We start from the raw sequence: 27241 nt of genomic DNA on the forward strand, positions 1-27241 counted from the left end.
AGGTTTAGACTTTCCGGATCTCAGGAATGCTGCCAATTGTTCTAGCTTATACCATGATAAACCATTATTTTATGATTCATATTGTGTTTAATTGACTGGTTTTATTAAATCTTTACCCACTTATTCATATGATTAGCATGATATTACAATTCCTTCCCAAATTTTCCCTATGGTTGAAAACTTGCTTCCTAGAGATCTTTTTATTGTGTATTTTTATTCTCCTTTATACCATTCGATGCCGTTATCCGTGTGTTAAGTGTTTCAGGCTTCATAGGGTAGGAATGGCTTAGAGAAGGGAGAGGAAGCTTGCAAAAATGGAAAGAACACAAGGAACTAAGGAGATAACCAGTGAGCATTGACGCGCACGCATGGCTCACGCGAGCGCGCAAAATGGAGAAAATCGCAGTGACGCGATCGCGTGCCTGACGCGAACGCGTGGATTGGAGTCTGCACGAATGACGCGAACGCATGGACGACGCGTACGCGTCGCAAGGAAAATGATGAATGACGCGAACGGGTGGACGACACGTATGCGTGACCTGCGCAATCTGCAGAAATAACAGAATACGCTGGGAGCAATTTTGGGCTGCGTTTTAACCTACTTTTCGGCCTAGAAACACAGAATAAAGCTAGGGAACATGCAGGGACTCATCACGCATCCACACACATTGAGATCCAGTCATATACATTGATATTAGGATTGCTTTTAGTTTTAGATCTGAATCTAGATTTGCTTTACATTTATAGTTTATGCTTTTGCTTTGGATTTTGCATGTTGAAGAGTCATTACCCCCATTGAAGACACTACTTTAGTTCGTTTCCTTATTCCTTTACTCCTTTTAGTTGCTCATTAACCCTATTCAAATAATTATGTTGTATTTTGGATTTATTAATATATAGAGTTATTTTTACTTTTAATTAATTTTAATTTTCTATTCTATTTTATTTAATTTATTATGTCTTCTTATATTTTTATGAGCGTTATATCCATGTCAATGGAGTAGAAATTCTACTTGACATGGGGTTGATTAAGAGGAGACACTTGAGTTGGAATGCTCAAGTACTTAGTTAAATTGGAAGTTGTTTGCTAATTCTGTATCTACTAACGCCAGACCTTCCCAAGGGAGAGGACTAGGATTTGCGGATAAGAGTTAGCTCAATCACTTGACTTTCCTTTATTTAGTAAGGGTTAACTAAGTGAAAACAACAACCTCTTTACACTACCCTTGAGAAGATTCCAACAAGGATAGAACTTTCAATTAATCATTCCCCCAGTCAAGGCATTTTAATATTAATAATAATTCTTAGTTTATTGCTTTAATTTACAATTATTTTAAATTACTTATTATTCAACTCAACTTTCTTGGAAATTCCTGATTAAAAAATTAGCACCCTTTTCTACAACTCGTTGGGAGACGACCTGGGACTCATACTCCCAGAATTTCTAATTCTAAAATTCGTGACAACTTTTATAAATTGACAAGGCGGACCTTAGCTGATTAAGAACTATACTCACAACGTATTCCATATTTTATTTCTTAATGGGCTGACTTCTGCCCCCACGTCAATTTTTGGCGCCGTTGCCGGGGAGTTTGCAATAGTGCGCTAGATTATTAATTAGTGTACATATTTTTATTTTTATTTGCATATTTTATTTTTATTTTGTTACCATGAGCTACATGTTTTTCTCATTGAATGACGCGTTCATTGCCTGATCCGAGCTTAGCCGCTTTTGATCCTAAAATTGAAAGAACTCTTTCACGTATTAGGCGAGCTCGACGTCGGTTAGCCTCTGAGGGTGGTGAAGTGATTATTATCAATCACCAGTCTCATCTGAGAGCGAATCTGAACCGCCATCTGAGAGTGAAACAAGCTCATTTACTACTGATTCAGTTGATTCCCGTGCAGTTAACATGGCAACACCTTGGAGGATCACTCTTCAGGAGGGCGGAGCCCCAGATTTTACACTGCAGCCGTATCAAGTGCATCACCCAACTCTGGCTGCAGATTTTGAACTGAAAACTGCATTAATCAACTTGATGCCCAAGTTTCATGGCTTACCTGCTCAAGAGCCTATCAAGCACCTTAAGGACCTCCAAACAACCTGTTAACTGCAGATGAAACTTCTATTCTGTTAACTGCCTTCCCATTTTCTCTTGAAGGAAAAGCGAGGGAATGGTACTACTCCCAATCTAAAGCGACTGTTACCAACTGGGATATGCTCAGGAGAGAATTTTTGGAAAAATATTTTCCAGCTGAAGTTACAGATAGACTGAGGAAAGAGATCTCCTGTATTGTTCAAGGTGACTCGGAGACTCTCTATGAGTACTGAGAGCATTTTAAGAACCTTCTAGACGCATGCCCCCATCACATGATTGACAGACTAGTGTTGATCAGCTACTTCACTCAAGGCATGAAGCCCTAGGATAAGACTACACTGGATGGTGCTAGTAATGGTTCTATGAAAAAGTACAAGACCGCAAATGAAGCATGGCAATTGATCAGCGACTTAGCTGAGTCTACTATAAATCACAAGCATAGGCACAGCCATTCAAAAGCTGTTGCAGGGATTTCCTCTAGCAGTGAGACTACTGCTCTTACACAGAGTATATGTGAAATGACCAACCTACTGAAACAGATGCAGTTGAATCAACAACAAACACAACAAGCTCAGCCTTCCCCACCACAACAAAGCCAACAGTTGGTCCCACAAAGAGTATGCGGGATCTGTGCTAATTATAGTCATTATACTGATGAATGTCTGCAGCTCCAACAGGAAGACAACACTGTGGCAGCCACTCACAACTTCTATGACCGCCCGAATCAAGGATACAATCAGCAAGGCGGCAACTACAACCAAGGTGGCAACTATAACCAAGGAGGTGTGATATTTTCTGACTGTATGTGTGATTTAGGAGTGTGTGTTAGCATAATGCCTTTGTCTATATATGATACTTTGAGGCTCCCTCCCTTAAAAAGGTCGGCAGCTCGTTTTGTGTTAGCAGATAAAAGCATTATTACAGTAGTTGGAATTGCTAAAGATGTATTGATGAGCATTAAAGGGCTCACATTTCCCATTGACTTCTATATCCTGGAAATATCCCCTAATGACTCAGGAAGACCATCATCAATCCTGCTAGGAAGACCATTCCTGAAGACTTCGAAGTTCAAGCTGGATGCATTCTCAGGAACTTACTCCTTTGAGATAGATGGTAGAGCAGTAAAATTCAGTTTAAATGAAGCTATGAAGCACCCTCCGGAAGATCATTCTATCTTCTAGTGTGACATTATTATGAAATTATAGCTGAAGTTTACCAGGAAGAAATAGAAGAGAAGCACATGGAGCAAGGTCAAAGTGTGGGGACACCCTCTGAACACAATGAGGACACTTTGCCATTATCACTAGCCCCGGATGATCCAGAACCTAGCTATGAACAGAAATTGGAATTAAAGCCCCTCCCTCCACACCTCAAATATGCTTACCTTGAGGATAAGCAGAAGTTCCTAGTTATCATTACAAAGAAACTCACTTCCCAACAAGAAGAACAACTGCTTAATGTGCTTAGAAAACATAAGAAACCAATTGGATGGAGCTTGGCGAATATAGTAGGCATCAGCCCTCAAGTTTGTGAACACAGAATATTCTTAGAAGAAGGAGCAAAGCCTGTCCATCAGCCTCAAAGAAGATTGAATCCCACCATCTTAGAAGTTGTCAAGAAAGAAGTGGCTAGGCTACTTGAAGCAGTGGTGCACGAATTGTAAATCACACTTTTCACAACTCGTACCACTAACCAGCAAGTGCACTGGGTCGTCCAAGAAATACCTTACGTGAGTAAGGGTCGATCCCACGGAGATTGTCGGCTTGAAGCAAGCTATGGTTATTTTGTAATTCTTAGTCAGGAAATCAATGATAAGAGTGATTATATTTATGAAGAGTAAAAAGCATAAATTAAATAGTACTCGTTATGCAGTAATGGAGAATAGATTGAGGTTTTTGAGATGCTCTGTCTTCTGAATCTCTGCTTTCCTACTGTCTTCTTCTTCACGCACGCAGGTCTCCTCCCATGGCAAGCTGTATTTTGGTAGATCACCGTTGTCAATGGCTACCATCCGTCCTCTCAGTGAAAATGGTCCAAATGCGCTGTCACCGCACGGCTAATCATCTGTCGGTTCTCACTCATGTTGGAATAGGATCCATTGATCCTTTTGCGTCTATCACTACGTCCAGCACTTGTGAGTTTGAAGCTCGTCACAGTCATCCCATCCCAGATCCTACTCGGAATACCACAGACAAGGTTTAGACTTTTTGGATCTCAGGAATGGTCGCCAATAATCCTAGCCTATACCACGAAGACTCTGATCATGAACCAAGAGGCTAAGAGATACACACTCAATCTAAGGTAGAACGGAAGTGGTTGTCAGGCACGCGTTCATAGGTTGAGAATGATGATGAGTGTCACGAATCATCATATTTATCACGGTTAAGTACAAGCGAGTATCTTAGAATAGAAACAAGCATGATTGAATAGAAAACAGAAGTAATTGCATTAATTCATCGAGACACAGCAGAGCTCCTCACCCCCAACCATGGGGTCGAGAGACTCATGCCGTCAGAAATACAATATGAAATGTGTAAAATGTCATGAGGTGCATAGTAAGTCTCTAAAAGTTGTTTTTATACTAAACTAGTAGCTAGGGTTACAGAAAATAAGTAACTAAGTACAGATAGTGCAGAAATCCACTTCCGGGGCCCACTTGGTATGTGCTTAGGCTGAGCATTGAGCTTTACACGTGTAGAGGCTTCTCTTGGAGTTAAACACCAGGTTGTAGCCTGTTTCTGGCATTTAACTCTGGTTTGCAACTGTTTCTGGCGTTTAACGCCAGAATAGGTTAAAGACATGGCGTTAAACGCCAATTTGCGTCATCAAAACTTGGGCAAAGTATGGACTATTATATATTGCTGAAAAGCGCTGGATGTCTACTTTCCAACGCAATTGAGAGCGCGCCAATTGGTCTTCTGTAGCTCCAGAAAATCTATTTTGAGTGCAGGAAGGTCAGAATCTAACAGCATCTGCAGTCCTTTTTCAGCCTCTGAATCAGATTTTTGCTCAGGTCCCTTAATTTTAGCCAGAAAATACATGAAATCACAGAAAAATACACAAACTCATAGTAAAGTCTAGAAATGTGAATTTTGAATAAAAACTAATAAAAATATACTAAAAATTAATTAAAACATGCTGAAAACTACTTAAAAACAATGCCAAAAAGCGTATAAATTATCCGCTCATCACAACACCAAACTTAAATTGTTGTTTGTCCCCAAGCAACTGAAAATAAAATAGGATAAAAAGAAGAGAATATACTATAAATTCCAAAATATCAATGAAACTTAGTTCCAATTAAATGAGCGGGACTAGTAGCTTTTTGCCTCTGAACAGTTTTGGCATCTCACTTTATCCTTTGAAGCTCAGGATGACTGGCATCTATAGGAACTCAGAATTTAGATAGTGTTATTGATTCTCCTAGTTCAGTATGTTGATTCTTGAACACAACTACTTTATGAGTCTTGGCCGTGGCCCTAAGCACTTTGTTTTCCAATATTACCACCGGATACATAAATGCCATAGACATATAACTGGGTGAACCTTTTCAGATTGTGACTCAGCTTTGCTAAAGTCCCCAATTAGAGGTGTCCAGTATTTTTAAGCACACTCTTTTTGATTTGGACCTCGACTTTAACCGCTCAGTCTCAAGCTTTTCACTTGACACCTTCACGCCACAAGCACATGGTTAGGGACAGCTTGGTTTAGCCGCTTAGGCCAGGATTTTATTCCTTCAGGCCCTCCTATCCATTAATGCTCAAAGCCTTGGATCCTTTTAACCCTTGCCTTTTGGTTTAAAGGGTTATTGGCTTTTTGCTCTTGCCTTTTGGTTTAAAGAGGTATTGGCTTTTTCTGCTTGCTTTTTCTTTTTCTATCTTTTTTTTTTCTTTTCGCCCCTTTTTTTTTGCAAGCTTTGTTATTCACTGCTTTTTCATGCTTCAAGAATTAATTTTATGATTTTTCAGATTATCAGATAACATTTCTCATTTTTCATCATTCTTTCAAGAGCCAGCAAATTTAACATTCATAAACAACAAATTCAAAAATATGCACTGTTCAAGCATTCATTCAGAAAACAAAAAGTATTGTCACCACATCAATATAATTAAACTAATTTCAAGGATGAATTCGAAATCATGTACTTCTTGTTCTTTTGTGATTAAAACATTTTTCATTTAAGAAGGGTGATGGATTCATAGGACATTCATAGCTTTAAGGCATAGACACTAGACACTAATGATCATGTAATAAAGACACAAACATAAATAAGCATAAAGCATAGAGAACAAAAACAGAAAAAATAAATAGACAAGGGGATTAAGGAACGGGTCCACCTTAGTAAGGGTGGCGTCTTCTTCCTCTTGAAGAACCAATGGTGCTCTTGACCTCCTCTATGTCTCTTCCTTGCCTTTGTTGCTCCTCCCTCATAGCTCTTTGATCTTCTCTAATCTCATGGAAGGTGCCATATGGTTATGGAAAATTAAAAAGCGGGGCTTTTTCCACACCAAACTTAAAATGTTTGCTCATCCTCGAGCAAAAGAAGAAAGAAATGAGGAGATGGGAGGAGGCAAGGACTTAGCATCCCTGCTCCATTTAGGCGTGTAAATGCCCTTAGAGTACAATCCTGGCATTTAACGCCAGACTGCTGCTTGTTTCTGGTGTTAAACGCCAGCTTTTCTCCCTTTATTTGAGTTTAACGCCAAGTTGGTGCTTGTTTCTGGCGTTTAACGCCAGATTGCTGCTTCTTTTTGGCGTTAAACGCCAGTCTAATGCTTCTTACTGGCGTTTAAACGCCAGTATCTTCCTCCAGGGTGAGCTATTTTTAATGCTGTTTTTGATTTTGCTTTAATTTTTGTGACTCCACATAATTATCATCCTAAAGAAAACATAAAATAAAAATGGAAAACAGAAAATTAACATAGATAAGTAAACATTGGGTTGCCTCCCAATAAGCACTTCTTTATTGTCTTTAGCTGGACCTCACTGAGCTTTTAATCTAGTCTCAGCCTTGCTCAACATTGCCTTTAAGATAGTGCTTGATTCTCTGTCCATTAACAATGAACTTCTTATTAGAATCAATGTCATGAAGCTCTATATAGCCATATGGTGACACACTTGTAATCACATATGGTCCCCTCCACCGGGATTTTAGTTTTCCGGGGAATAATCTGAGCCTAGAGTTAAACAGCAAAACCTTCTGTCCTGGTTCAAAGACTCTAGATGATAGCTTTCTGTCATGCCACCTTTTTGCTTTCTTTTTTCTCCAGCTAATTTGGCATCAAAGTTTAGGAACCTGGTTGCCCAGTAGGCCTTATGCTCCAGTTCCATGGGCAATGACAGGCCTTACCATACACAAGCTGGTATGGAGAGGTCTCTATAGGAGTCTTGAATGCTGTTTTGTATGCCCACAGAGCATTATCCAAGCTTCTTGCCCAATTCTTTCAACGGGTACTTACAGTCCGTTCTAGGATTCTTTTTAGTTCTCTATTAGAGACTTCAGCTTGCCCATTTGTCTGTGGATGATATGGAGTTGCAACCTTGTGGCTAATTCTATATCGAATCATAGTAGAGTAAAGCTGTTTGTTGCAGAAGTGAGTGCCCCATCACTGATTAGTGCTCTAGGGACACCAAACCTGCTGAAGATATATTTCTGGAGGAACTTCAGCACTGTCTTAGTATCATTGGTGGGTGTTGCAATGGCCTCTGCCCATTTGGATACATAGTCGACTGCCACCAGAATATAAGTGTTTGAGTATGATGGTGGGAAAGGCCCCATGAAGTCAATACCCCATACGTCAAACAACTCAATCTCTAAGATCCCTTGCTGAGGCATGGCGTAACTATGAGGCAGATTACCAGCTCTCTGGCAACTGTCACAGTTACGCACAAACTCTTGGGAGTCTTTATAGAGATTGGGCCAGTAGAAGCCACATTGGAGGACTTTTGTGGCTGTTCGCTCACCTCCGAAATGTCCTCCACATTGTGATCCATGACAATGCCATAGGATCTTCTGTGCTTCTTCTCTAGGCACACACCTACAGATTATTCCATCTGCACATCTCTTAAAGAGATATGGTTCATCCCACAGGTAGTACTTTGCATCAGTAATTAATTTTTTCTTTTGTTGCCTGCTGAATTCCTTGGGTATGAATCTTGCAGCTTTATAGTTTGCAATGTCTGCAAACCATGGTGTTTCCTGAATGGCAAATAATTGCTCATCCAGAAAAGTTTCAGAGATCTCAATAGAGGGAAAGGACGTCCCTTCTACTGGCTCTATCCGGGACAGATGATCAGCCACTTAGTTCTCTGTCCATTTTCTGTCTCTTATTTTTATATCAAACTCTTGCAGAAGCAACACCCATCTTATGAGCCTGGGTTTTGAAAATTGCTTTGTGAGTAGATATTTAAGAACAGCATGGTCAGCGTACACAATCACTTTTGATCCTACTAAATATGATCTAAACTTGTCAATGGCATAAACCACTACAAGTAATTCTTTTTCTGTGGTTGTGTAATTTTTCTGGGCATCATTTAAAACACGGCTAGCATAATAAATGACATGCAGAAGCTTGTTATGCCTCTGTCCCAGTACTACACCGATGGCATGGTCACTGGCATCACACATTAGTTTAAATGGTAATGTCCAGTCTGGTGCAGAAATAACTGGTGCTGTGACCAACTTAGCTTTCAGAGTTTCAAACGCTTGTAGACACTCTGTGTCAAACACAAATGGTGTGTCGGCAGCTAGCAGATTGCTCAGAGGTTTTGCAATTTTTGAAAAATCCTTTATAAATCTCCTATAGAATCCTGCATGCCCCAGAAAGCTTCTGATTACCTTAACATTGGCAGGTGGTGGTAATTTTTCAATTACTTCCACTTTAGCTTGATCCACTTCTATTCCCTTGTTTGAAATTTTATGCCCAAGGACAATTCCTTCAGTCACCATAAAGTGACATTTTTCCCAGTTTAAAACTAGGTTAGTCTCTTGGCATCTTTTCAGAACAAGTGCTAAATGGTCAAGGCAAGAGCTGAATGAATCTCCAAATACTGAAAAGTCATCCATGAAGACTTCCAGAAATTTCTCTACCATATTAGAGAAGATAGAGAGCATGCATCTCTGAAAGGTTGTAGGTGCATTGCACAGACCAAAAGGCATCCTTCTGTAGGCAAACACACCAGAAGGACATGTGAATGCTGTTTTCTCTTGGTCCTGAGGATCTACTGTAATTTGGTTATAACCTGAATAGCCATCCAAAAAGTAGTAGTATTCGTGACCTGCTAGTCTTTCTAGCATCTGGTCTATGAATGGTAAAGGAAAGTGATCCTTCCTGGTGGCTGTATTGAGCCTTCTGTAATCAATACACATACGCCACCCTATAACTGTTCTTGTAGGAACTAGTTCATTTTTTTCATTATGAACCACTGTCATGCCTCCCTTCTTGGGGACAACTTGGACAGGGCTCACCTAGGGGCTATCAGAAATGGGATAAATAATCCCAGCCTCTAGTAACTTGGTAACCTCTTTCTGCACCACCTCCTTCATGGCTGGATTTAGCCGCCTCTGTGGTTGAACAACTAGCTTAGCATCGTCCTCCAATAGGATCTTGTGCATGCATCTTGCTGGGATGATACCCTTAAGATCACTTATGGACCACCCAAGAGCTGCCTTGTGTGTCCTTAGCAGTTGAAGTAGTGCTTTCTCTTCCTGTGGATTTAAAGCAGAGCTTATGGTTATCGAAAAAGTGTCACCTTCTCCCAGAAATGCGTATTTTAGGGATGATGATACTAGTTTGAGCTCGGGTTTAGGAGGTTTCTCCTCTTCCTGAGGAAATTTCAGAGGCTCTTTTATTTCCTCTGATTCCTCCAGATCAGGCTAGACATCTTTAAAGATATCTTCTAGCTCTGATTCGAGACTCTTAGCCATGTTGATCTCCTCTACTAGGGAGTCAATAATATCAACACGCATGCAGTCTTTCGATGTGTCTGGATGCTTCATTGCCTCAACAGCATTCAGCTTGAACTCGTCCTCATTGACTCTTAAGGTCACCTCCCCTTTTTGGACATCAATGAGGGTTCGTCCAGTTGCTAGGAAGGGTCTTCCTAAAATGAGAGTTGCACTTTTGTACTCCTCTATTTCCAGCACTACAAAGTCAGTGGGAAAGGCAAATGGCCCAACCTTGACAATCATGTCCTCAATTATGCCTGATGGATATTTAATGGTGCCATCAGCAAGTTGAAGACATATCCAGGTTAGTTTGACCTCTTCAGCCAAGCCAAACTTTCTGATAGTAGATGCAGGGATTAGATTGATACTTGCCCCAAGGTCGCATAGAGCTGTCTTGGTACAAGTACCCTCTAGTGTGCATGGTATCATAAAGCTTCCGGGATCCTTAAGCTTCTCTGGTAAGCTTGTTAGGATGACTGCACTGCACTCTTCAGTGAGAAAAACTTTTTTTGTTTCTCTCCAATCCTTCTTATGACTTAAGATCTCTTTCATGAACTTAGCATAGGAGGGTATTTGCTCAAGTGCCTCTGCAAATGAAATCTTTATTTCAAGAATCCTGAGATAGTCTGCAAAGTGGGCAAATTGTTTATCCTGTTCTGCCTGGTGGAGTTTCTTAGGATAAGGCATTTTGGCTTTATATTCTTCAACCTTAGTTGCTGCAGGTTTATTTCCTACAGAGGCAGGTTGAGAAGCCTTCTTGAGGGAGTTATTATCAGCACTTGTAGGTGTCTGATCCCTCACTGGCGTTTGAACGCCAGAACTGAACATGGATTGGGCGTTTAACGCCAGTTTTTCACCCTTTTCTGGCGTTTGAACGCCAGACTTATTCCTCTCTGGGCTCTTACTGTCCTCAGAGGGATTTTGGGTAGCAGGTTGCTCATCCTCTGTCAGCTGTTCTTTTCTTGGCTTTCTGCTGCTTTGAGTTGAGGTATTTAATGTTTTTCCACTTCTTAATTGAACTGCTTGGCACTTCTCTGTTATCTATTTTGATAACTACTGTTTTGTCTGATTCAATTGTGATTCCATATCCTTGTTAGCATTTTTGGTTTCTTGTAGCATCTCCTTAACTTCTGCTAACTGCTTTGTTATAGAAGATAGTTGCTGATTGAGTTCAGTAAGTTGTTCCTGAGGACTAAAGTCAGTTGATACTGCCTTAGCTTCTTCTTTCATGGAGGACTCATTACTTATGTACAGATGCTGATTTGTAGCAACTATATCAATAAGCTCTTAAGCCTCTTCAATAGTCTTTCTCATGTGTATAGATCCACCAGCTGAGTGGTCTAAAGATATTTGAGCTTTTTCTATAAGCCCATAGTAGAAGATGTCTAATTGGACCCACTCTGAAAACATTTTAGAGGGGCATTTCCTTAGTATCCCTCTGTACCTCTCCCAGGCGTTATAAAGGGATTCATCATCCTCTTGTTTAAAGCGTTGGATGTCCAGCCTTAGCATGTGTCATCCTTTTTGGAGGGAGATATTGATTCAGGAATTGGTCTGATAACTGTTTTCATGTTCTTATGCTTGCTGTGGGTTGGTTATTTAACCACCTCTTAGCTAGATCTTTTACAGCAAACAGAAATACTAACAGCCTGTATACGTCCTGATCTACCTCCTTGTCACGCACTGTGTCAGCAATTTGCAAGAACTACGCCAGAAACTTAGTAGGTTCTTCCTGTGGAAGACCGGAATACTGGCAATTTTGCTGCACCATGACAATGAGCTGAGGATTTAGCTCAAAATTGCCTGCTTTGATGGGAGGTATACAGATACTACTCCAATATGCAGCAGTAGTGGGATTAGCATATGACCCCAGAGTCCTTTTGGACTGTTCATTTCCACTTAGATTTATGATGGATAAAATGGAATTGATATGAATTGCAACGAAAATATATTTTTGTTTTTATTTTATTTAAGTAGGACAAACCAAATTATTAAGATAAATAAAAATAATAAGATAAAATAAAATAAAATAATTAGAAATTAAAATGTAAATTTTGAAAACCAAGAGAAAAATAAATTTGAAAATGAAAATAATTGCTTAATTAAGAAGATTTGAAAAACTTTGGATATGATTTTTGAAAAAGATTTTGAATTTTGAAAAGATTTGATTTTAAAAATAAAAATCTGAATTTTTAAAAGTAATTTTCGAAAATTCAATTTAAAATAAAGAGAAAAGATATTTTTGAATTTAATGAGGAAAGAGAAAAACAATAAAATGACACAAGACTTAAAATTTTTAGATCTAATGCTCCTTGTTTTTCGAAAGTTTTGGAGGGAAAACACCAAGGAACACCAAACTTAAAAATTTTAAGATCAAAATACAGAGACGACTCAAGAACACCTTGAAGACTCACAAGAACGTAAAAAAGAACACCAAACTTAAAACTTTTAGAAAACTGAAAATAAGTTTTTGAAAATTAAAGAAAAATAACAAGAGAACACCAAACTTAAAAGTTTGACACAAGATTTAATCAAAGAAAAATTATTTTTGAAAAAGTTTTAAAAGGAAGATACCCAATTTCCAAGAACATAAGCACAACGCTCTAGCCAACTGAGCTTAAAAGTTTGACACAAGTGTTTTTTTTTTAATACTGATAATTTGAACACGCACAAGAAAAACAAGAAAAGACACAGAACATGAAAAACTAAAGATCAAACAAGAAAAATAGCAAGAACAACTTGAAGATCAAGAAAGAACAATGAACACAAATTTTGAAAATTTAAAGGAAAATAAAAACATCCAATTGACATTAAACTTAAAATATGAACCTAAACATAAACAGAAAAACTCACTTATTAGTTTATAAAAATTTTCGAAAAATTTAAAAAGAGAAAATAAGGATTTAAAAAAAATTTTCAACCAAAAACAATAATAGAAGACGCAATTTTAGTGACTCTAAACTAAAAAGATAAATTTTTCCTAATCTAAGCAACAAAATAAACCGTCAGTTATCCAAACTCGAACAATCCCCGGCAACGGCGCCAAAAACTTGGTGCACGAATTGTAAATCACACTTTTCACAACTCGTACCACTAACCAACAAGTGCACTGGGTCGTCCAAGTAATACCTTACGTGAGTAAGGGTCGATCCCACGGGGATTGTCGGCTTGAAGCAAGCTATGGTTATTTTGTAATTCTTAGTCAGGAAATCAATGATAAGAGTGATTATATTTATGAAGAGTAAAAAGCATAAATTAAATAGTACTTGCTATGCAGTAATGGAGAACAGATTGAGGGTTTTGAGATGCTCTGTCTTCTGAATCTCTACTTTCCTACTGTCTTCTTCTTCACGCACGTAGGTATCCTTCCATGGCAAGCTGTATGTTGGTGGATCACCATTGTCATTGGCTACCATCCGTCCTCTCAGTGAAAATGGTTCAAATGCGCTGTCACCGCACGGCTAATCATCTGTCGGTTCTCACTCATGCTGGAATAGGATCCATTGATCCTTTTGCGTCTGTCACTACGCCTAGCACTTGTGAGTTTGAAGCTCGTCACAGTCATCCCATCCCAGATCCTACTCAAAATACCACAGACAAGGTTTAGACTTTCCGGATCTCAGGAATGGCCGCCAATAACCCTAGCCTACACCACGAAGACTCTGATCATGAACCAAGAGGCTAAGAGATACACACTCAATCTAAGGTAGAACGGAAGTGGTTGTCAGGCACGTGTTCATAGGTTGAGAATGATGATGAGTGTCACGGATCATCACATTTATCACGGTTAAGTACAAGCGAGTATCTTAGAATAGAAACAACCGTGATTGAATAGAAAACAGAAGTAATTGCATTAATTCATCGAGACACAGCGTAGCTCCTCACCCCCAACCATGGGGTTTAGAGACTCATGCCATCAGAAATACAATATGAAATGTGTAAAATGTCATGAGGTGCATAGTAAGTCTCTAAAAGTTGTTTTTATACTAAACTAGTAGCTAGGGTTACAGAAAATAAGTAACTAAGTGCAGATAGTGCAGAAATCCACTTCCGGGTCCCACTTGGTGTGTGCTTGGGCTGAGCATTGTGCTTTACACATGTAGAGGCTTCTCTTGGAGTTAAACGCCAGGTTGTAGCCTGTTTCTGGCGTTTAACTCTGGTTTGCAACCTGTTTCTGGCATTTAACGCCAGAATAGGGTAAAGACTCGGTGATAAACGCCAATTTGCGTCGTCAAAACTTCGGCAAAGTATAGACTATTATATATTGCTGGAAAGCCCTGGATGTCTACTTTCCAACGCAATTGAGAGCGCGCCAATTGGTCTTCTGTACCTCCATAAAATCCATTTCGAGTGTAGGGAGGTCAGAATCTAACAGCATCTCTAGTCCTTTTTCAGCCTCTGAATCAGATTTTTGCTCAGGTCCCTCAATTTCAGCCAGAAAATACCTGAAATCATAGAAAAACACACAAACTCATAGTAAAGTCCAGAAATGTGAATTTTGAATAAAAACTAATAAAAATATACCAAAAAGTAATTAAAACATGCTGAAAACTACTTAGAAACAATGCCAAAAAGCGAATAAATTATCCGCTCATCAAGCAGATATCATTTACCCCATCTCAGATAGTGAATGGGTCAGTCCAGTACAAGTGGTGCCCCAGAAGTCTGGAGTCACAACAGTAAAAAATGAGCATGGAGAGCTCCTGACAACTAGAGTGCAGAATTCATGGAGAGTTTGCATTGGCATAGGCGTCTAAACCAAGCCACTCGCAAGGATCATTATCCCTTACCATTCATTGATCAGATGTTTGATCGCCTGTCAGGTAAATCTCATTACTGCTTTTTAGATGGTTATACAGGCTACTTTCAAATTCATATAGCTCCTGAAGATCAGGAAAACACTACCGTTACATGTCCTTTTGGGACTTATGCTTATAAGAGAATGCCCTTTGGCTTATGCAATGCACCAGCCACTTTTCAAAGATGTATGATGAGTCTTTTCTCTGATCTCATTGAGAACTATATGGAGGTTTTTATGGATGATTTTAGTGTATATGGTTATTCTTTTAGCCTTTGCTTGGATAGTTTATCTAGAGTGTTAGACAGGTGTGTTAGTTCAAACCTTGTATTAAATTTTGAAAAATGTCACTTTATGGTAAAACAAGGAATTATACTAGGACATGTTGTGTCTAATACAGGTATTTCGGTAGATCCAGCAAAGGTAGATGTCATTTCTAGTTTACCTTACCCCTCCTCCGTGAGGGAAGTCCGTTCGTTCCTTGGCCACGCAGGTTTTTACAGGAGATTCATTAAGGACTTCAGTAAGGTAGCATTACCTTTATCCAGATTGCCGCAGAAAGATATTGAGTTCGAGTTCAGTGAGGATTGTATGCAAGCGTTTGATAAGTTGAAGATCGCCTGACTCAAGCTCTAATTGTGAGAGGACCAGATTGGAGCCAGTCATTTGAAATTATGTGTGATGCTTCCAACCATGCAGTAGGAGCGGTGCTGGATCAGCGCGAAGGTAAGGATCCTTTTGTAATTGCTTATGCATCTAAGACTTTAGATGCTGCCCAATCTAATTACACTACTACTGAAAAAGAGCTTCTTGCTATTGTTTTTGCTCTGGATAAATTCCGAGCCTATTTACTTGGTACTAAGGTAGTAGTGTACTCAGACCATGTAGCTCTAAAATATTTATTAGCTAAAAAGGAGTCCAAACCAAGGCTAATACGTTGGATACTGCTGCTGCAAGAATTTGATTTAGAAATTAAGGATAGGAGTGAAAACCAGAATTTAGTGGCAGACCACTTGAATCGTCTTGAGCACATTAAGGATTACTCCACTCCTATAAATGATAACTTCCCATTTGATAGTTTACATGTATTATCTGAAGTAGTTCCTTGGTATGCACCTGTAGCTAATTATCTAGTTAGCCACACTTTTCCTCCAAATTTTACTAAGCATTAAAGAGACAAGCTGAAAAGTGAGTCCAAATATTATATATGGGATGATCCATATTTATAGAGGTGTGGTGCTAACCAGGTAATTAGATGGTGTGTGCCTCAATTAGAATTCCAGTCCATTTTAGAGGCCTGCCACTCATCTAAGAGTGGAGGACATTTTGGCCCTCAAAGAACAGCTAGAAAAATTCTAGACTGCGGATTCTGGTGGCCTACTCTTTTTAAAGATGCTGTTGAATTTTGTAAATCTTGTTCCCCTTGCCAAAGGTTTGGTACTATATCCAAGAGGGATGAGATGCCTCAACAGATTATGCTTTTCTGTGAAATTTTTTATGTTTGGGGCATTGACTTCATGGATCCATTTCTAAATTCTAATGGTTACTTTTATATACTGTTAGCTGTAGATTATGTTTCTAAACGGGTGGAAGCAATTCCTACCCGTACTGATGATGCTAACACTGTTGTTTCCTTTGTTAGAAACCATATTATTTGTCGCTTTGGATCACCACGAGCAGTCGTGAGCAATCAAGGCACCCACTTTTGTAACAGGAGACTGACAGGATTACTCAAGAAGCATGGGATAATTCACAAAGTAGCAACAGCTTGCCATCCCCAACCAATGGGCAAGCAGAAGTCTCTAACAGAGAGATTAAATGTATTCTGAAGAAGATAGTAAAGCCTCATAGGAAGGACTAGAGTGCCAGGCTACAAGATGCACTCTGGGCATATAGAACAGCGTACAAGACACCCATTGGGATGAGCCCCTTCCACTTAGTATACGGAAAATGTTGCCACCTTCCGGTAGAGGTGGAACATAAGGCTTTCTGGGCTGTGAGGGAGTGCAACATGAATTTTGAGGAAGCTGGTGCTGAAAGGAAGCTGCAACTAGCCGAACTAGAGAACCTTCGCCTAGAGGCATATGACAACTCCAGGCGATACAAAGAAAAGATGAAGGCTGTCCATGACAAGCACATAAAAAGGAGAGAATTCAGACCAGGGGAGTTAGTTCTTCTATATAACTCCAGACTGAGGCTCATGCCAGGCAAACTAAGGTCAAGATGGGAATGTCCATACAGAGTAGAAAAGGCAGAGCCATACAGAGTTTTTCACGTACGTCACCCTTCTAGCTCCAAATTCATCAAGGTCAATGGACATCGCCTAAAGCTTTATCATGGTGAGAAGATGAATGATCACAAGGAATTAGAGGTCTTCCTCTTAGAAGACCCACCAATAGAAGCAGAATGAGCCTGAAGAATGTCCAACTTAAGGACATAAAAGTAAAGTGCTAGGTGGGAGACAACCCACCGTGGTATGAACGTTTTGTTTCAGTCTTAGTTTTATTTGACTTTATTCTATTTTGTTTATGTTAATGACTCTTCTCATAATTTCTGCATATAGTCTGCATTTACATTTGCATTTGCATTCTGCATATATATGAAAAAAAAAGGGAAAGCACGCGACCACGTCGCTGACGCGTCTGCGTCAACGGAAAATTAGCGAAAAAGGGAATTGAACAGAAAGTCACACGGGAGCGTGGCTAGAGGCATGCCTTAGGCATAAACACGCCCACGCGACCACGTCCCTGACGCAACCACGTCCCTGACGCGACCGCGTCATTTGCTAATCCATCCATTCACGCGTGCGCGTCACTTACGCGCACGTGTGACCCCGCGAAATCGACGTAAATGAGTGTATGGCAGCAAGTTGTGATGGAGTGGGGCTGGAACCATGCTAGAAGTACAAGCCCTACCACACGAACGCGTGTCCCACGCGTTCGCATCATTTTAAAAGAAAGGCCATTCACTCGTGTGCGTCACCCACGCGCACGCGTCACCCTGAATTTTGTCAATATGCGTTTGAGACAGAGAGTTGCGCGAACGCGAGGTTGCTCTCGCGCCACTAGCACAAATCAAGTCACGCGTCCGCATGACCGACGCGTCCGCGTCACTTAAAAATAATGCAACTCATACGATCGCATGACCCACGCGTCCACGTCACATGCGACGCACAGTTTTACTAGATCAGTGCCACATATCTTATCTTTTCCCCCCAAATCCTATTTTTTCTCTTCTCCCTACTTATTTCTTACTTCTTTCTTCTTTACTCCTTCTCACTTTTTACTTTCTTCTTCCCCCTTTTCTTCCTTCTTCACAATCATAATCAAGGTTCTTTTCTTTTCTTCTTCCCTCTTTACTTTTCCATTATTATTTTATCTTTATTTATGTTTTCTTCTTCTTTTTCTTTTTACTTTCATTATCTATGTTTTCTTTTTCTTTCTTTTTCTTTTTAAACTATTTTAATTGGTGTTGAAAATTTATTTGGGTCATTATTTTCTATATTTTGCTTGTGAATTATTAAGGAATTATTTGACAATTATATATTATTTTTAAGGGTTGCTTGCATGTTCAAAATTTAATTCTTTCAACAACATTCTTACTATGCATGCTAAGTGTTTATGAAAACGCCCGTATGGCATGATGCATTATTTTAAATTATTCTATTCTACTACTCTAATGCCTACTTTTCCCAAAACCCCCTTTTATATTTTACTGATTAAATTATAATTGTCAATATAAACAGATTGTTAGATTGAATGAATTGATAATCTAACTTGGACATTTAGTGCTTGATCTATGTTACTCATGCCTTTGCCAGTGGTACACGAAATCGTGATCGCACACTTTTCACACAACTCCGTGCAGCTGACCAGCAAGTGCACTGGGTCGTCCAAGTAATACCTTACGTGAGTAAGGGTCGTCCAAGTAATACCTTACGTGATTGTCGGCTTGAAGCAAGCTATGGTCATCTTGTAAATCTCAGTCAGGCGGATTCAAATGGTTATGGAGATTTGATAATTAAAAGATAAATAAAACATAAAATAGGATAGAGATGCTTATGCAATTTATTGGTAGGAATTTCAGATAAGCGTATGGAGATGCTTTGTTCCTTCTGAATTTTTGCTTTCCTATTGCCTTCATCCAATCATTCATACTCCTTTCCATGGCAGGCTGTATGTTGGGGGATCACCGTTGTCAATGGCTACCGTCCGTCTGATGCCAAGGCATCTTAGGCTAGTTTCACTAGCCTTTTTCTTTTATTTTTAGTTGTTTTATGCATTTTCTTGAGCCTTAAGTAATCATTTGGGCCAAATAGTCATGCTTGTCTTAAATCATTCAACATGAAGATTTTGATGCAAATTCCATGAGTTTTTAGTTATATTACTTGAATGCTATGAATGGAAGATTTCTCATGAAATTTTGCAAGACTTTGATGCAATTGTTTGGATGATTTCAGGGAAGAAGAGGCTAGGCAAGGAAGCAACAAAATCAATAAAGGAAGCTTGAATATCACATGTGGAGTTTAAGTTCCAGTTTAAGCTTAAACTGGAACTTAAACTACCAAGCCATATAATGCTGGAATTGAAGTTTAACCTCCAGTTTAACCTTAAACTGGAGGTTAAACGCCAGAAGTGAGAATCTCACCAGGGGAGCATTTCCACGTTTAACCTCCAGTTTAACCTTAAACTGGAGGTTAAACGCCAGAAGTAAGAAAGGCACCAGGAGCATTCCACGTTTAAGCTCCAGTTTAACCTTAAACTGGAGCTTAAACGTGTTCGACTATTTTTCTCCTCCAGGGTTGCTTTCTCATTTCCACGTTTAAGCTTCAGTTTAACCTTAAACTGAAGCTTAAACGTGCTCGAGCTTGTGCCTCCAGGGAGTGCCAGCGTTTAAGCTCCAGTTTAAGCTTAAACTGGAGCTTAAACGTGTTATATGGAACAGCTTGACCATGCCTTCTTCAAACATAAATAACTTGAGCTACAAAACTCCAAATGAGGTGATTCAAAATGCATTGGAAAGAAGACATCTAGAGCTTTCCAAGCATATATGGCATGCATGGTGGATACTAAAAATTGAGGGAGAAAACAGCCCCGTAATGTGCATAGAAGAGCATAGTACCAACATGCAATCAGGCCAGCTGACCTCTTCACCTTCCATGGAGTATAACTCGAGTTGTAGAAATCCAATTGAGGTGCTTCCAGTTGCGTTAGAAAGCTGACATCCATAGCTTTCCAACGAGGTATAATAGTCAATATTTGGCATCAAATTGGCAAGGTTGACAAGAGAACAAAGTGACGACTCAAGAAAGGGGGGTGCAACGTTTGAGTGTAGTTTAATGGATCATTATCCTTTTTGGATCAATTATGTCACTCTACCCTTCAAGCAAGCAAGGCCCATCAACAACACCAAATCAAGGCCACAAGAATCATCTAGAATAGTTTATTTTCATTTGATTGTAATTTGCTTTGAATTTCATTTTCATTTTGTAATTTAGGGAGCCTATTTAAAGGCCTTAGTTCCTGCATTTGAAAAACGGGGGGGATTGAAGGGGAATCCAGCCCCTGAGGGGGACTTTTTAGACTGGGGAACTTTTCTTTTCATTTTTGCTAGTTTTTGTAATTGAATTCAGAGCTATGACTCACTAAACCCCTTTCATTGGGTTAGGGAGCTCTATTGTAATTCAATGAATCAATAATAGTTTTATCTTCTTCTTCAATCTTTTCTCTTGAATTTTCTTAGAAAGCTTCTCGATCTAATTCCATTGGGTAGTTGTCTTGGGAAAGAAACTACCCATAATTGGAATCCTTCGGAACCTTGGGAAAGGAATGCAGGATTCATGCTAGAGAAGCTTTCTCACAGTGAATTGGATTGGGGTTTGGATGGATATTGTGACATGTAATCCTACCAAATTGTGGTTCATGAAACTGTGTGGTATAATCAGTGATCGAGCATCATCTCTTCTTATGAACATTTAAACCAAGGGATTGGGAATTTGTTTGTTTTTAGAGAGAATTGGTGAGCCAAGGGATTGGGATCCAATCATATAAGATTGCCAAGCAAAACTCAATGAATGCATTGGTTGAGGAAGGAATAAAAATGTTTTGATTCGGAGATCTCAATATCTCCTAACACCCAATGAATTCCCCATCTCTGATCTACCACTTTCTCTTTACATTCTGCAATTAAATTCATGCAATCACCCCATCCCTTTTAATTTCAGCAATTTAGCTTCTCGCTCTTTAATTCATGCAATTTTACATTCCGCAATTCTCATCTAAATCTTGATTCCGCTCAACTAGAACATACTTCTAATCCGAATTGCTCACTCAACCAATCCTTGTGGGATTCGACCTCACTCTATTGTGAGTTTTTACTTGACGATAACCGGTGCACTTGCCGGAAGGAATTTTGCCGATTGTGCAATTTCCTAATTCATAGCATAACAAGTTTATGCGCATCAAGTTTATGGCGCCGTTGCCGGGGATTGGTTTTCGATTGACAATTCTCCAATTGGAAGTTAACTAGATTGAGCAATTTTTCTTTTCTTTTGTTAATAGTTTTTGTTTCAGTTTATTACTGCTAATTTCTACAAATTTTAATTTGTTTTCTTTGCTTATTCACTTGTTAGCATACTAACCACTAGCTGTTTGTGATATTGCCTCACTATGGAATTTCCACTATCTTTGGATGAGTATTGTTTGAGACTGAGCACATTGCAAAAAAGAAAGGAGTATCCATCATCTTTTGGTCAATCAAAATTCACGAGAAACTCTCCACCACCACAGAATGATTCATGTTATTATGCTCATGGTGGGTGGGAGTATCAGGAACAGGAAACGGGGTACTTCCCAGAGCCACAAAATGGTCCATGTTTTGGTGAATTTGATCACTACTCAAGTTGTGGCTGGGAAGATCAAAACCAAAGAGATTTCACTTATTCACACCCCATTCATCAAGAGCCATCACCTCTGAATTATCCAACCTCACCTCCTAGTTTTACATATCCAAATTCTTCATCACTTGAGCATTTCTCAGCACAAAATTCCTTCTCAAATTCATACAATTCATTTTACTATCCACAAGACTCATTCCACTACACACAAGAGTCATACCACTACCAACACTCCAACCAAAGACTCTATCAGCCCACACAAAACACATACTCCCAGCCACCATATCACAGCCAAGATAATCAACCTCATCAACCCAATCCGAACCAACAATTTCAAGATCAATTAAACAGGATAGAAGGAATGATTGCAACTATGGGCAGAGATGTGGCCGATTTGAAAAGCTTTAAGGAAGAAGTGATATCCAACTTACAAAATCATGGTGCTGCCATTCAAAAGCTAGAAGCACAAATTGGATATCTATCAAAGCAAATCCCTACCCACAATTCTTCTAGTGATACCATGGCAAACCTAAGGGAGGAATCAGAAGAACAAGAAAGGGAGAAAGTCAATCAAGGGAGATCACACTCCAATGACACAGAGAGTTGCAAAGAGGAAGGGTTCATTGAACCACAAATTCAGGAAGCTTTTGATGAACAGGATACTCCAACTGTCCAACAACAACCAAGTTCTGAGATCAAGGATGTGAAGGCAGTAGAAACAAGCACCAAAATGAGGATTGTGACCGAGAAACAAAGGATCATATCCATGAAGAAGAGAAGGTCGAAGAACAATCCAACTCCTGAGCCAACAAGCAAGTTCACTCAAGCCAATCACAAGGGAAAGCTTGCTGGAAAGAAGCATTCACAACAAGGGGCACTAACTAGCTCCTTTATCCACTTGAAGTCATTCCTCTTAACAAACTGGAAGAAGAGGAAGAAAGTCAGGAACAGCATGTCAAGCTAATGACGTTAAAGAAGCGCTTGTTGGGAGGCAACCCAACCAAAGGTAGTTTTTCTTTTCTAGTTATTTCAATAAAAGAGTTAAGTAGATTTATCTGTATTGCAAGGAGCTAAGTTTGGTGTTGCACACCAAAACAATTCAAGGGTGAATGTGAGATTCTAAGTTTGGTGTTCCACCAAAAACTTCATTAAAAGCACATTTCTACCTCAGCATGACTAGTCACTAGCTCCAACCAATCAGGGAAACTACTTAAACAATAGTTTAATTTCTAGTTCATAGTTTCTTTTTCTAGTTCATAGTTATTTTCTTAATAAAAGCACATGAGGTTTTCTGCATATGATCCAAATTGCTGCATATGGCAAGGAACTAAGTTTGGTGTTCACACACCAATCTAAGTTCAGAGGCCTACAAACATACATGCATGCTAACCAATTCTCAAAGTGCTTGGGGAACAAGCAACTTCTAATAGCTTTGCAGGAAGACAATCAATCTCATGGAAGGAATATACATCATCATCAAAGAGAACACCAAGGCTAGGAAGGATGATGAACAACAAAGAAGATGCTAAAAGGTTGTATTGTCACTTAATTGCTTGTACTTTGAATTGCTGATATTGGAAGTTTGCATGCACCCCTGCTTTAAGTTTGAGTCATTGCAGTTTTTGTTTGTCTGTTTGTTTAATTTCCAAATAAGTGATAGTCTAAGTGTCTGGATAAACTTCACTTGCTTAAATGTATGCTTGCCATGCTTGTTCTGTTTCCAAAAATAAAAGAAAAGTTTGAACAAAAGTAACTCAATTCCATTTAGTAAGAAATCAAATAAGATTAAGTGGTGGTATGCATGTTTGATTGAATAGTCAGCTCACTAAGAAATAAAGTTAGAATTGTCACTTTTAGTGGAAATTAGGATGCTGTCTATGGATCTTGATGAATAAATGTCTTTGGCCATGAAAAAGAAAGAAGAAGAAGAAGAAAAAGCCACTGAAAAAGGGCAACCAAAAAGCAAAAAAATTGAGAAAATAAGCTAGGCACCAATGGTTTGAACTTCTGAGACAAATGCCTGTGGTGTTTATGTATTAAGGATATGCTTGGATGAATAGGTTCTGAGGAGTGTTTCAACACTTGGTAACTTGGGTTAACTAACCCGGGATTATCAACCAAAAGTCCATTATCAAGAGCAACCTAAATACAAAACATTTAGTCACACAAAGAGGTGCTGGGTACCAATGTCTCAAGAAGAAATGTGAACTAAAATGCCTGGAGTGGATATGTGTAGTGCACTGATAAGAAAAAGAAAATGCCAAAGGCTTGAGCAACACATGACACTGAGCAACAAGGAGCAAATAAGCTCAAAGAAAAAGAAAAACAAAGAAAAGAAACTTGCCAAGGATATGTGAATAACAAGAGGCCATAAGCAGTGTTTTAGTGGAAACATAAAAAGTGACATTCTTACCTAAGAAACAATAAAGTGATGCTGCAACAACTTTCTGCATGAACACCCCATTAATCAATGTCAATTACTTACTGATATGGCTAATGAATTTACTTTCTGTTTCATTCTTTCTTCTCAATAATTCAGAACTTGCTTGGGGACAAGCAAGGATTAAGTTTGGTGTTGTGATGCCAAGGCATCTTAGGCTAGTTTCACTAGCCTTTTTCTTTTATTTTAGTTGTTTTATGCATTTTCTTGAGCCTTAAGTAATCATTTGGGCCAAATAGTCATGCTTGTCTTAAATCATTCAACATGAAGATTTTGATGCAAATTCCATGAGTTTTTAGTTATATTACTTGAATGCTATGAATGGAAGATTTCTCATGAAATTTTGCAAGACTTTGATGCAATTGTTTGGATGATTTCAGGGAAGAAGAGGCTAGGAAAGGAAGCAACAAAATCAATAAAGGAAGCTTGAATATCACATGTGGAGTTTAAGTTCCAGTTTAAGCTTAAACTGGAACTTAAACTACCAAGCCATATAATGCTGGAATTGAAGTTTAACCTCCAGTTTAACCTTAAACTGGAGGTTAAACGCCAGAAGTGAGAATCTCACCAGGGGAGCATTTCCACGTTTAACCTCCAGTTTAACCTTAAACTGGAGGTTAAACGCCAGAAGTAAGAAAGGCACCAGGAGCATTCCACGTTTAAGCTCCAGTTTAACCTTAAACTGGAGCTTAAACGTGTTCGACTATTTTTCTCCTCCAGGGTTGCTTTCTCATTTCCACGTTTAAGCTTCAGTTTAACCTTAAACTGAAGCTTAAACGTGCTCGAGCTTGTGCCTCCAGGGAGTGCCAGCGTTTAAGCTCCAGTTTAAGCTTAAACTGGAGCTTAAACGTGTTATATGGAACAGCTTGACCATGCCTTCTTCAAACATAAATAACATGAGCTACAAAACTCCAAATGAGGTGATTCAAAATGCATTGGAAAGAAGACATCTAGAGCTTTCCAAGAATATATGGCATGCATGGTGGATACTAAAAATTGAGGGAGAAAACAGCCCCGTAATGTGCATAGAAGAGCATAGTACCAACATGCAATCAGGCCAGCTGACCTCTTCACCTTCCATGGAGTATAACTCGAGTTGTAGAAATCCAATTGAGGTGCTTCCAGTTGCGTTAGAAAGCTGACATCCATAGCTTTCCAACGAGGTATAATAGTCTATATTTGGCATCAAATTGGCAAGGTTGAAAAGAGAACAAAGTGACGACTCAAGAAAGGGGGGGTGCAACGTTTGAGTGTAGTTTAATGGATCATTATCCTTTTTGGATCAATTATGTCACTCTACCCTTCAAGCAAGCAAGGCCCATCAACAACACCAAATCAAGGCCAAAAGAATCATCTAGAATAGTTTATTTTCATTTGATTGTAATTTGCTTTGAATTTCATTTTCATTTTGTAATTTAGGGAGCCTATTTAAAGGCCTTAGTTCCTGCATTTGAAAAACGGGGGGGATTGAAGGGGAATCCAGCCCCTGAGGGGGACTTTTTAGACTGGGGAACTTTTCTTTTCATTTTTGCTAGTTTTTGTAATTGAATTCAGAGCTATGACTCACTAAACCCCTTTCATTGGGTTAGGGAGCTCTATTGTAATTCAATGAATCAATAATAGTTTTATCTTCTTCTTCAATCTTTTCTCTTGAATTTTGTTAGAAAGCTTCTCGATCTAATTCCATTGGGTAGTTGTCTTGGGAAAGAAACTACCCATAATTGGAATCCTTCGGAACCTTGGGAAAGGAATGGAGGATTCATGCTAGAGAAGCTTTCTCACAGTGAATTGGATTGGGGTTTGGATGGATATTGTGACATGTAATCCTACCAAATTGTGGTTCATGAAACTGTGTGGTATAATCAGTGATCGAGCATCATCTCTTCTTATGAACATTTAAACCAAGGGATTGGGAATTTGTTTGTTTTTAGAGAGAATTGGTGAGCCAAGGGATTGGGATCCAATCATATAAGATTGCCAAGCAAAACTCAATGAATGCATTGGTTGAGGAAGGAATAAAAATGTTTTGATTCGGAGATCTCAATATCTCCTAACACCCAATGAATTCCCCATCTCTGATCTACCACTTTCTCTTTACATTCTGCAATTAAATTCATGCAATCACCCCATCCCTTTTAATTTCAGCAATTTAGCTTCTCGCTCTTTAATTCATGCAATTTTACATTCCGCAATTCTCATCTAAATCTTGATTCCGCTCAACTAGAACATACTTCTAATCCGAATTGCTCACTCAACCAATCCTTGTGGGATTCGACCTCACTCTATTGTGAGTTTTTACTTGACGATAACCGGTGCACTTGCCGGAAGGAATTTTGCCGATTGTGCAATTTCCTAATTCGTAGCATAACAAGTTTATGCGCATCACCGTCCTCTCAGTGAAAATGGTCTAAATGCGCTGTCACCGCACGGCTAATCATCTGTCGGTTCTCACTCATGTTGGAATAGGATCCATTGATCCTTTTGCGTCTGTCACTACGCCCAACACTCGCGAGTTTGAAGCTCGTCACAGTCATCCCATCCCAGATCCTACTCGGAATACCACATACAAGGTTTAGACTTTCTGGATCTCAAGAATACTGCCAATTGATTCTAGCTTATACCACGAAGACTCTAATCTCACGGAATGGAGGGCTCTGTTGTCAGGAGAGGCAACCATGCATCGTGAACCAGGAGGCTAAGAGATATACACTCAAGCTATTGCAAATAGAACGGAGGTGGTTGTCAGGCACGCGTTCATAAGGGAGAATGATGATGAGTGTCACGGATCATCACATTTGTCAGGTTGAAGTGCGAGTGAATATCTTAGAATAACAATAAGCTTGAGTTGAATAGAAAAACAATAGTACTTTGTATTAATTCATGAGGAACAGCAGAGCTCCACACCTTAATCTATGGGGTGTAGAAACTCCACCGTTGAAAATACATAAGTGATAATGGTGTTCATTGGCTTCGGCCCAGAGGGGGAACTAGAATAACCAAGACCAAAAATACAATAGTAAAAGGTCCTATTTATAATGAACTAGTAGCCTAGGGTTTACAG

The sequence above is a fragment of the Arachis hypogaea genome, chromosome 15, assembly GCF_003086295.3.
Source record: "Arachis hypogaea cultivar Tifrunner chromosome 15, arahy.Tifrunner.gnm2.J5K5, whole genome shotgun sequence".
Classification (NCBI taxonomy): domain Eukaryota; kingdom Viridiplantae; phylum Streptophyta; class Magnoliopsida; order Fabales; family Fabaceae; genus Arachis; species Arachis hypogaea.